This window comes from Felis catus, chromosome E1, assembly GCF_018350175.1.
Source record: "Felis catus isolate Fca126 chromosome E1, F.catus_Fca126_mat1.0, whole genome shotgun sequence".
Classification (NCBI taxonomy): Eukaryota; Metazoa; Chordata; class Mammalia; order Carnivora; family Felidae; genus Felis; species Felis catus.
This window is the reverse complement of record NC_058381.1, coordinates 33,385,389-33,397,572: the sequence shown is the minus strand read 5'-3', so window position 1 is coordinate 33,397,572 and position 12,184 is coordinate 33,385,389. Positions and strand designations below refer to the sequence as shown.

General features: G+C 35.0%; 1 long non-coding RNA gene across 2 annotated transcripts in view; it reads right to left on the bottom strand.

Annotated features, from left to right (window-relative positions):
* The window catches only part of LOC123381955, a 198,072-nt gene that overhangs the window by 15,995 nt on the left and 169,893 nt on the right, over positions 1-12,184 (bottom strand). The window lies entirely within an intron of this gene.

Sequence of the window (12,184 nt, the reverse complement as noted above, 5' to 3'; positions counted from 1 at the left end):
TCCTCATACACAAACCTGTTCTATTTACTTGTTTTTCGTATTTCAGTTGACAACCAAGCCATCTCTCAATTATCCAGTTCAAAAATCTTGAAATGGACTTCTCTATTATATACACCAAATCCAGTTCACCAAGAAATCCTATTGGTGCTACCATCATAATATATTCAGAACCCAAACATTTCTTAGGTTCTGCTCTAAAAAAACCCAGGTTCAAGATGCCATCATCTGAATCCTGGGTTACTTCAGTATTTCCCTAACTGGTTTCCTTACTTCAGCCCATGCTTTGTTTTAGTCTCCTTTGCTGTCTTTGCTTAGTTCCTTGTTGTTTCTTCTTCTTCTTCTTCTTCTTCTTCTTCTTCTTCTTCTTCTTCTTCTTCTTTTAATGTTTATTTATTTTTGAGAGAGACAGAGACAGAATGCGAGGAGGTTGGGGCAGAGAGAGGGGGAGGCACAGAATCCGAAGCAGGCTCCAGACTCTGAACTGTCAGTACAGAGCCTGACGCGGGGCTCGAACTCACGAGCCGTGAGATCATGACCTGAGCTGAAGTTTGACACTCAGCTGACGGAGCCACCCAGGTGCCCCAGTTCCTTGTTTCTTCTTAGAAGAAATAGTCTTCACTCTGTTCTCAACAGAACAGCCAGAGTGATCCTTTTAAAACCAAAATCATGCCCATCTTGTAAAGTGTACAGTGGTACCCCACTTTATTCTTAGTGAAAATCAAGGTTCTGGTATCTTATAATAGAAGTAATGACTATGTCACAATAAATACTATTTCTGATACACATTAATCATTTACTTATGAAAAGTAAAGAATAGGTATCTCTTAAAAAGTCCTTTAAATGTTTGTAGTGAACTGCAAGGCTTGATAGAATGTTAGACATTTTTATTATAGTCAACAAGTGTTAAGCATTTGCCATAAACAAAATAATTAGATAAAATGGGGATTAAAAGGCATAGACTAATCCTCTAGGGACTCATACAGATACATATTCATACAGGTGCATGGCATAAGTGATTCTCATACAAGGCAATGCTTTAGTAGAGGTACAAAGTGCTGATGGAATATACAGTAGGAATATTAGAATGAGCAGAGATTTAAACAGTTCTGAAATTTGGGGGAGATTCAGACACACTGGGGTAGAGGGCAGGAGTTGGTGCAGAACAAAGTCACGAAAGAAAAAACTTTCAACCATGCTACAGTAGCAATGAATAGTCAGGATGACTGAGGGGCAAAGTGCTTAGCTGACAGTGGAGTACTGAGGAGGTTGTGTGTAAGGCACAGGTGGAGACAAATGACACAAATTTAAAAGAGCCAAGGACTGTTGACACAGGATCTTAAATTTCTTGCCTTGACATTCTAATGCTTCTCTTTATTCCATGGGGAGTCATTAAACATGTCAAGGGAGTACCTTATTTGATTCACAGCTTTAGTTTAATTAATCCAATTGTAATTTATTAAATAGCCAATCTGTCCTCACTACTACTATTCTGGATATTTTGATATTCACAAAAAGCGCTTAGGCCATTTGACAAAATACAAATTCCAATGCCTATGTCCAGACATGATCTGGCATGGGTTCCAGATAACCATATTAAACACAAGACTATGAATGATTCTGTAGGCAGTTGGCACACTGACTCATTTTGGTAAAATACCAATTTATAGTGTACAAAGCTGTAGAAGCACTCTCTGTAGAAGAGAGTTTCTATATTTTAATATTTTAGTTTCAGAGTCATCATTTATATTCCTAGTTTGCAAATAATACACATACACACGTACATGTACACATACACATATACATGTGTGTGTATAATACTTACAGACACAAACACTTCCCCTGTCTTTGGTCAGACCATTCAAAAATGTGATAGGCACTGAGATTTCATTTGTTTGTAGATCCCAAGAACAAGAGCATTCTTCTATAAAAAACATCATTGCCAAATATAAGAAAATAACAGTAATTTAATGATGTCATTCCCCAAGTATATTTTATAATTATATTTTAAAACTCAAGATCCAATCCAGTATTACAGGGGAGTAAGAACCTTTTTACTGCCTACTGTTCTTCATGAGATAGAATAATTTGAGGAGTTCACTTGAAAGCTTCCATATTCTGAATTTTTCTATTTTTTCATGATTAAACTCAAATTTAAAAAGAAATCTAAAAATAGTTACACAAAGGTGATGTTGCATACTGTCTATAGCATCACATCAGGAAGCGCATAATGTCAGGCCATCCAGCAAAAAGATATATAACCATACAGATGAAACAATTTATTCAACTACATATTAAACACAATATTCAGATTGTACTCCCTTAGAGGAATATGTTCCCAAGACAAAAATAACAACTGAAAAATTTTGAACTTCATCTTGCAGCATTTCTTGTTAGTGGTTTTGGTTTGGTAATTCTTTAGCTGTTTTGTATTTACTATAGATCATTGTAGGGCAAAGCAAATGAGAAAATATATTATTTGTAGAAATAAATTTTTGAACCCATTTTCTCACTATTAAAGAGACAAAATACAAGTAAGGAATGGCAGAAGTTGTTGAATTTGGATTAGAAGTATTGGTAGGAACTCATGATTAAAAGAAAGAAAGTATCCAGGAAGGAATGACAGTGCAAAGCCAAGCAGCACACCTATTTCTTAGTCATTGATTTCTAACTACCATTTCTCACTTTTAGTGTCAGAATTTCTTGGAGAAATTGCTAATTTCAGGAAAAGTACAAGTTGAGCTTAGAATAAAAGCATCCTTTTATGCCAGAGCAAGAAAGTGCTCACGTATTAATGAATTCATGTCAAAAGAACATGTGCTTACAGAAGTTGGCATGAAGGGGATTTAGCTGGCCAAATTTGTGATAATTTAAGACTCAATTTAATCATGATGACAACATTATAACATAATGAGTAAAATACATGTGTGTGTGTATATATATGTGTGTGTGTATACATATGTATATATGTGTGTGTGTGTGTGTGTGTGTGTATATATATATATATATATATATATATATGAATTTACAGTAATGTCCCAACCCACCACCACCTAAAGAGGGTAAAGAATGGAAGATAGGTTTTCTTTAATGCCAATTGTGATGGATTAAAGATTAAATTATTTGTTAATTTCTCCATTTTGAGGTAAGATATTAAATCTGGGATGGATACATGTGGTAGAAGGGCTATAGTGATAATTCTAGGTCTAAACCAAAACATGTGGTAGAAGGGATATAGTGACAGTTTTGAGTCTAAATTCTAAGAATGTAGGAAAATTTTGGCTTCCTTATTCTTACAACATTGGATCTAGTATGATCACATTCCCTCTCAGATCCCAGTCACCATGGTGTGGGAATCCAAACTCACAAGGTGATGCTAAATTTGGGGACCCTGGTCAATAGCCTCAGCTGAGCTTCCAACTAACAGCTAATTTAACTGCCAGCCATGTATGTCAGCTGTATCTTGGAACTTCCAACTCAGTTGAACTCTTACATGACTACACTTAATATGATGTGAAGCTAAAGAACTAAAGAACAACCAGTTGATCCCCGTCAATGCACAGAATTATGACAGATAATAAAATAGCTGTTTTAAACCATTCTATTTGGGTATGGCTTGTAATGCAGCAATAGGTAGCTAATACATGTAGAAGGAATATTAGCATAGAAAATCAACACTTTGTGCACCCAAATAATGGTCTCAAGTAAGGATACTCAATGGATGCTAAAACTTTTGGGAAAATTGGCATAACAGTAATATGTATTCTCATCTAAGTACTTGCTATATATTACCATTCAGTCAATTGTTCTTTTAAATGTCAGTAAATTTGAAGCCCTGGCTTATTCACTATTAAATATCATTTCTCATCCAGTTTGGAATAGATTTTCAATAAATGCTTATTAAATGAAAAATAAGTGAATATGAACTTAAGGAAATAGAAAAATTGAAAGTGAAATCACAAAGGACATTTCCTTTAGAAGATTCTTTTCTCTGTTTGATTCTTGTCCTCTAGGGTATCCATTTATCTCAAGAAGAGAGAGGCCCCCTATCTCCAGGGGAGAATGGAATCTTAAAACTGTATTTGTCCAGATCCTTTTCTCAACCATAAAAGACACATTACAAGCTAGCTGTGTACTACAGGCAATTCATGGGTCCTAGTGTCATGTGAATAACACTGAACTCTGAGTTGGATCTTACATTCTAGCAGAGATTTCATCCTTTACTCTCCCCTATGACCAATAACTAAGTCATTGATCATAAGCTTCCACATTTATTTCTAATGTGGAGCAAATAAGAGGTTAAAATGGGAGAATATGTTAGCACAAGCAGGGAAATGTATTTAAGTAAGCATCTTTTGAACATTATGTATTGTTGACTAGATGAAAGAGGGAAGCCTGAGAGGATATGGAGGCAAGGTAAAGAGCTAATACCTAGATATGAAGACAACAGGAAAGATAATGACATATTTCAAAAATACAAAGTACTGAACAAAAAGAAAATATGGGGAAATTCAGAGTGATCCAAACATGGAAATAGGCTCTGTCATGTCCCAGATCTGTGATTGAGGATGAAGAATAGGTAAGCAAATCACTAGTTATATTATAGTAAAGATATTTTTAAAAAGACAGGGAGATGGCCACACTTGAGAAGTGGTTGGACAGATATTTATGCAGTGATTGAGTCATGCATGGTGAGGTGGACAGGAGTGGTGGAGGCAGGAAGACTGGACTGGTTAGCCATCATCAATCCTTTCTATTGTCACCAATACTGGTACAATTGGCCAAGAATACTCGCTGAATTTCTCTGTTATCCGGTCCACTCCTTGCCTGTTATGTTTAACTAGTCGTGGAGTAGAAAATACCCAAAGTTTTTATGGTTAATTGGTGGGTTAACAAGCCCACGGAAAGCATTTTAATTAATTCCCATTGTGTTGATGAGAGAGCCAGGACTGAATGTAAGCATTTGCATTGGAGATGTTTGAAATCTTGAAGCTAGCACAGATGATGCCTCAGAACTGCAATCTGTGCTCTATATGAGGTTAGAATTTTCTTAAGATAATCAACCGTTAAATAGGTGTCAAGATGTGGGTTTCATACATTTAATTCATTTTGTCCACGACCTGACTTCTTCTGGTAGGTATTCTGATGTAATCAAATACTCCATCAATCTCTCAGTCACCTAGACCAGAAGCTCAGCACATCATTTTTTATTTCATTCTTTAAAAATCAGTAATGAAAGGTACAAATGTCAACATTTATTTACTGAGAACTGAGTATTGTGGATTTTACTATATAATTTATTTAATTATCTAATTTTATCCTGGCAAAAATCCTATGAGGTAAGTTCTATTAGCCCATTACATAGATGAGGAAAGTAAGACTGATTAAGTGACCAGCCCATGGTTTCCCAGTTGTATCAATAACAGTTTAGCAGAGAATAATTTCTATTGAATATGCATATTTATGCATATATACACATACACATATATACATTACACACAAACAGGGCAGAAAAAGATGTTATAAGTATATAATAAAATCCAGAGTGTTGGAACCTTTAAAGGTCAAATTGTCCAGATTTTTCAATACATGTTTAATTGGAACAAGATCAGATAATTCAAAAAGTCTAAAGAAAGTCTGAGAAATTAGACTTGGCAAAAGACACAATCAACAAGATTCTAATGTACATTGGGCCTTCTCACTAACTGGGGAATTCTCAGTGCTCTGACCACAGAATTCTTATTTACCCCTTTCAAAATCTGTTAAATCCCATTTAACTTTAAATTAAAACACAGAGAAAGTTACACAAATGTATAGCATAAGCAGTTATGGTAAGATGAATACCTCACCACCCTTCCTAGAAATCCCTCCAATGCTTCTCTTTCCCTCTGTATGTCAATCCACTCAACCTCTCAAATGTCATCACTACTTCACTTTTATATTAATAATTTCTGTGCATTAAGTTTTTTTTAAATGTTTATTTATTTTGAAAGACAGTGCTAGTATGCACATGTGTAGGGGAGGGTTAGAGAGAGAGGGAGAGAGAGAAACCCAAGCAGTCTCCACACTGTCAATGCAGAGCCCAACATGGGGCTCAAATTCAAGAACCAGGAGATCATAACCTGAGCCAAGACCAAGAGTCAAACAACCAACTGAGCCCCCCCAAGTGCCCCTCCATGCATTTCTTTAAAATTGCACCCAAATGTGCATCTCCAGACACTATAGTTTGGTCTTTCTCATTATAAAATATGTATGTGTGAGTTTCTATTTACAGGTTCCCTCTTCATTTCTTTCTTTTCCTTAAAATATATTTTTTGAAGTGGGTCCATTTGATCTGTAGAGTTTCCCAAAGTCTGGATTTTGCTGCTTACATACTTTCAGTGCAACATGTTGTTTTTGTTTAATCATTTCTATATAATATCTTTATCTCTTTTCTTCAACAATGAGAATCCTGTTTCTCAAGGACACAGGGGATAGTGACATTAGAATGTCACATAATTATCATTTACATAATTTATATATCATTTACATCATTTACATGTCCACAGTCCACAGTAAATACTACTACTGCTATTATAAATACTGAAAATAGTTAAATATTTTTGCATATGTTCTATTAACCGACTTAAATTTTTTAAAAATTATTTTGTATCTATTTAACTGAGTATATAACCCTTGCTTACTATATTTTCTTCCTTTATTTAATCTTAGCTTGAAAGTAACCATGTTTAATGCTTACCATTCATACTCAACTTGGTAAGTCTCTTCATTTTGGTTGACTAAAGCATGTACTGTAGTTAAGTTCCTCAGGAATGGCTCATGGGAATAAATTCCCCTGGTACTTGCATGATGATAACAGTTTGTGCCTTTACACATGAAAGTCAGTTTAGCTGGATATAAAATCTTTGGCTCATATTTTCTGTACTTAATATCTCTGAAATAAAATGTTACTATATTTTCTTCAGGCATATAACATTGCCATACAATTTTATTTCCTTTATAAGTCAGGTTTTGCTTAGATACATGGGGGTTTTATGTTTATTCCATGTCTAATAATTTTACTATTTTATAATTTGGTGTTGGTCATTTAAATATTCTCAGGTAGGTATATGTTACTAATTTGATAGGCAGTCTCAAATCTTTTTTAATGTAGTGCATTTTTTGAATTATAATTTAATATTTGTTTCTATTATCTTATTTTGGTTTATTTTCTCAGAGACTCCTATCATCTATAAGTTGCATTTTTTTTTCAACGTTTATTTATTTTTGGGACAGAGAGAGACAGAGCATGAACGGGGGAGGGGCAGAGAGAGAGGGAGACACAGAATCGGAAACAGGCTCCAGGCTCTGAGCCATCAGCCCAGAGCCTGACGCGGGGCTCGAACTCCCGGACCGCGTGATCGTGACCTGGCTGAAGTTGGATGCTTAACCGACTGCGCCACCCAGGCGCCCCTATAAGTTGCATTTTTAAACTTATCTTCCATATTTATTATTTTTTGGAATATCTTTCTGTATTATTGATTTTTCATTTTTTCTTTCTTTGCACCCTCTGTATCTTCTATGGTGCAATCATTTTGTTTGTTTTGTGCTCTTTACAACATAGTCTTTGCATTAGTTCTTTGCTGTTGCTGCATAACAAATTACCACAAAACTTAATGATTTATGACAACAACAAACACTTTTTCTCACCATGTCTGACTCAGAGACTTTTATGAAGTTGTGGTATTCTGAAGACTTGACTGAAGGCTAAAAGATTCACTTACAAGGTAAGTAACACTGATGGCTGATTTGTTGGTATTGGCTATTGGCAGGAGGTTTCAGATCCTCTCCTTCTTGGCCTTTCCATACGGCTTAATGGATGAGCCCACCATGTGGAAGAAGGCTATTCCCAGAGCAAGAGATCCAAGAAGGCAAATGGAACATGCAATGCCTTTTATGACTTAGCTTCAAAAGTCACATTCCATCAGTTCCATGGTGTACTACTGATCAGTCCTGTGTGTCAAAATTTAAGCCTTCCTATTTTTTTTTTAAGAGATAAGGGTCACTGGAAGCTATCATAATGTCTAAAGTATTTTTTTTTTAATTTTTGGAACTACTTCTTGAGTTATCTACTTTATGAGTTTTTTAATCCTAATTTATGTTGTTGCTAATGTCTTGTATCTATTTCTTAATATCTATTAGTGTTTTTCAATATATATGTTTACTGTTCTGATATGTTCTTTGAGTAAGGCTTTCTGATATGGTTTTGCTATCTGTAAAAATGGTATTCTATTATTCTCTTTTCCCTTATGACAATTTTAAAATAAAATTTGACACTGGTACTTCTTTATTGCTTATTTTGTATGAAATTAGTTTTCTTGAGCTTTTAGAAGATGTGGTTCAGGGTAGCTATTATAACTTCACAGAGATTTCTCTTGTTTTCCTGGAGTATTCAGGGATATGATGTTAGCTTTCCAAGACAGTGGCTTTGTTATCCTCTCCAACCTTTATCTGGACCTCTTTTTGCCACATGTCTGCTCAATTTTGATTCTCCTTCTAGTAGTTTCTGCAAGGGGCAAGGCTCTCACCCAAAAGGGAGTCCTAATGGGTTAGTTCTTAATGTTCAGAGAATGTAGACTCTTCTATTTCCTTTAGTATTTGCTGTATAACCTTTGCATTCATCTGCTATTAGATTGGACAGAACCCTTCCAGCTGCCATTCTTAATTTGGCCCTCCATGCTTTCTAGTGAATACGTGTTGTTTATTTTGAGATACTACAGTTCTCAGGTCCATTAGATGTCCTGTTGCTTCCCTGTGCTTTTTCATTTGCAGAGATGGTCACTGGGCAAATCAAATGGTTATTAGTAGTTTTTCTTTGCCTATTATATTTTGAAGTTCAGGGATGTCTCACTACCTATTTTTTAATAGACTGTAGGATTTCAGTATAGTTTTCTAGTTGACTGCTCTGTTTTTATGCTGATATTCAGAGAAATTAAAAATTATGCTATCATCATCTACCAAATGCACAATCCCTCAATAATTATATATTTTTTAAGTTTATTTATTTATTTTGAGAGAGAGTGCAAGCAGGGGAGGGACAGAGCAAGGGAGGGAGGATAGAGGATCCAAAGTGGGCTCTGTGATGACAGCAGAGAGCCCAATGCAGGGCTGAAGCTCACAAACCATGAGATCATGACCTGAGCTGAATCCAGATGCTTAACTGAATGAACCACCCAGGTGCCCCTCAATAACTGCATTCTTAATGCAAATGGCTGCTACCAGTAATATTTTTTAAAGTGCCCCCTAAATATTTGTGTCACTTTCTCAGGCCTTAACTACCTGACTTATGAGATATGCTCATGTTCCAGCTACTAATGGGCATCGAGATGAAATATATAGCTCTAAGTGTTCACTGCACTAAACACACTAAAGCATGCATATGTCACACACACATGCCTCACTGTTCCATTTTAAAGGATAGATGACGCTGGTTCTCATTAGTTAGCGTCTTAGCCTATAAAAAATACCTACTACAGACTAGGTAGCTTATAAACAATATAAAATTATTTCTCACATTTCTGGAAGCTGGTAAGTCCAAGATGAAGGCACTGGCAGATTTGGTATCTGCTGAAAACCCATTTCCTGGTTCATAAAGTGCTACCTCCCCTCATCACAAAGAAGAAAGAGTGAGAGAGCTCTCTGGGGTCTCTCTCATAAGGACACTAATCACATTCCTTAGAACTCTACCCTCATGACTAAATCACCTCTCAAAGTCCCTGTGTGCTAATACCATCACCTTGGGAGTTAAGATTTCAACATAGGAAATTTAGGGGTACATATTCAGTTCGTAACAGTGCACCCAGATCAAGGACAAGATTTTTGGACTTCTGCTCCTCTATGTTTTTATGATCCTGAATCAGTATTTTAACAGCAATGGGTCAAAACTAACACATACTATATAAATATATACCATCACCTTGGGAGTTAAGATTTCAACATAGGAATTTTAGGGGTACATATTCAGTTCGTAACAGTGCACCCAGATCAAGGACAAGATTTTTGGACTTCTGCTCTTCTATGTTTTTATGATCCTGAATCAGTATTTTAACAGCAATGGGTCAAAACTAACACATACTATATAAATACAAGATGAAAGGGAAATTGGTTAACATATGAATATATATTTTTGACATGCAACTGAATGAGCTTTTTAGCCAAATGCCAGACGGCTAAATGTTAAAAACAATAGTCCTCTGAAGCTTGATATCCCCATCATAGAATCAACTTTTAGGATACAGAAACAAATCTTAACTATTCTTGAACTTTTAATATTAAAATGTTACTGGCCAAATTTTGTTGGTTTGGTGTTATGATATAAGGACAACAATGTCTCAGCTGGCAGCTGCTAGATTGTTTCTATAATCATACTTCACATCTGTGATTCTCTATGGATGTTCACTTTATGAATTTTTTAGGCTAGATCATTTGCTTTAACACTCTTATTTCATATATTTTATAGTCTTTAATATATATGGATCAAAGATAATTTATAAAGGATATAGTTGCATATGCTATTGGAACCATTCCTCCCCTTGAAACTTGAAGGTAGCAAATTTTAATTCTGCTTTTAATTCATATTGGCCAGATGTTAAGAATTCCCAAAACAGGATTTTTCATGACTCTTGGCCTTAATATATTTAAACAATTTAAAATATATATACATGTATATGAAGGCTAATACATCAGAAGATATGTATTAAGTTAGGATATGCTCTAATTTCTTTATTTCTATATATTTCTGTACATTTCTTATAATATCAATAATACCTTAAAGACATCTGTTAGTTCAAATAATATGTAGTTTTTCCTAATATTATCTAATTATCTCTTATTTTTTGTAGTAAATGTCAGATTCTCTATTTTTGATCTAAAAGCTTTTAGTAATTTTTTTATTTATAAAGTTAAAAAATTTTACTATTCTTGTTAATTATGGCAACATTTTGCTCCTGTAATTTTTTTTTCCCTTGGACCAAAGGACAAAACATTGACATGTAAAACATAGTAGATCATTACTTTGAAATGATATTAGGAATGTTTACCTATATTTGATGGTGAATATTTAAATATTACAATTATATCCAGAATTATAATAGGCCAAGTAATTTGTGCCAATAATCTTCCCATCTAAAAAATACTGATAAATTAGAGAAAATGTATTTTAAAAATATGCCTTGGATCCATGAGAGAATCAAAAAGGTACTGACAGGTTAGGATCCAAGAGAGAAACCCAAAGAGGTGAGCCTTAAATTTAGGGCCATTTATCCCCAAAAGATAATGACTGACTTTAAAAAGAACATAAGAAACTCAATAGTATTTTGGATCACTTCTCAGGCTAGAAGTACAAAAAAATGGAACCCTGGGCCCACCAAACTTGGGTTGGAAGACTAGTAAACCTCTCATATTTTAGATTTAGGTTATAAATATCTACAATTTGTAGTAAGGGTGAATGGTAAAGTAGATTAGTCCTCATAGATACTAAAGGCCAATTTTGAATGATCTAAAACATTGAAAATAGATTAAGCTAATCCTTGATTTCTTATGCCTCTAGCCACTTACCAGATTCAAATGTAATCTTCTCTGGAGGAACTAATATATCATTGTAGGTCTCAAATTATTTTTATACTTTTCAAATAAAATTTCTGGCATTCAATTAAAAAGTCACATGAAGAGTGTTGGAGGTAAAATTGTGTCCCCCCCCCCCCCCCCCCCCGCCAAAAGATATGTTGAAATCCTTACCTCTGGTACCTATGAATGTGACCTTATTTGCAAACGTGGCCTTTGCAGATATAATCAAGTTAAGGTTGGGTTATGCTCCATTTGGTGGGCCCTAATCCAATATTCCTGGTGTTCTTATAGGAAGAGACACATAAACACACAGGAAGAATTCCACATGAAAATTGAGGCAGAGATTTAAATAATGAATCTATAAGCCAAGAAATGCCAAGGTTTGCTGGCAACTCTAGAAGCTAAGGAAGCACATGGAACACACCCCAACACCTGTAGAGAGAACATGGCTTTGCCAACACCTTACGTTTGGACTTCTGTCCTCCAGAACTGTGATAGAATAAATTGCTCTTGTTTTAAGCCATCTAGTTTGTTATATTTGGTTACAACAGGTCCAGGAAACTAACACAAGGAGATAGGGAAA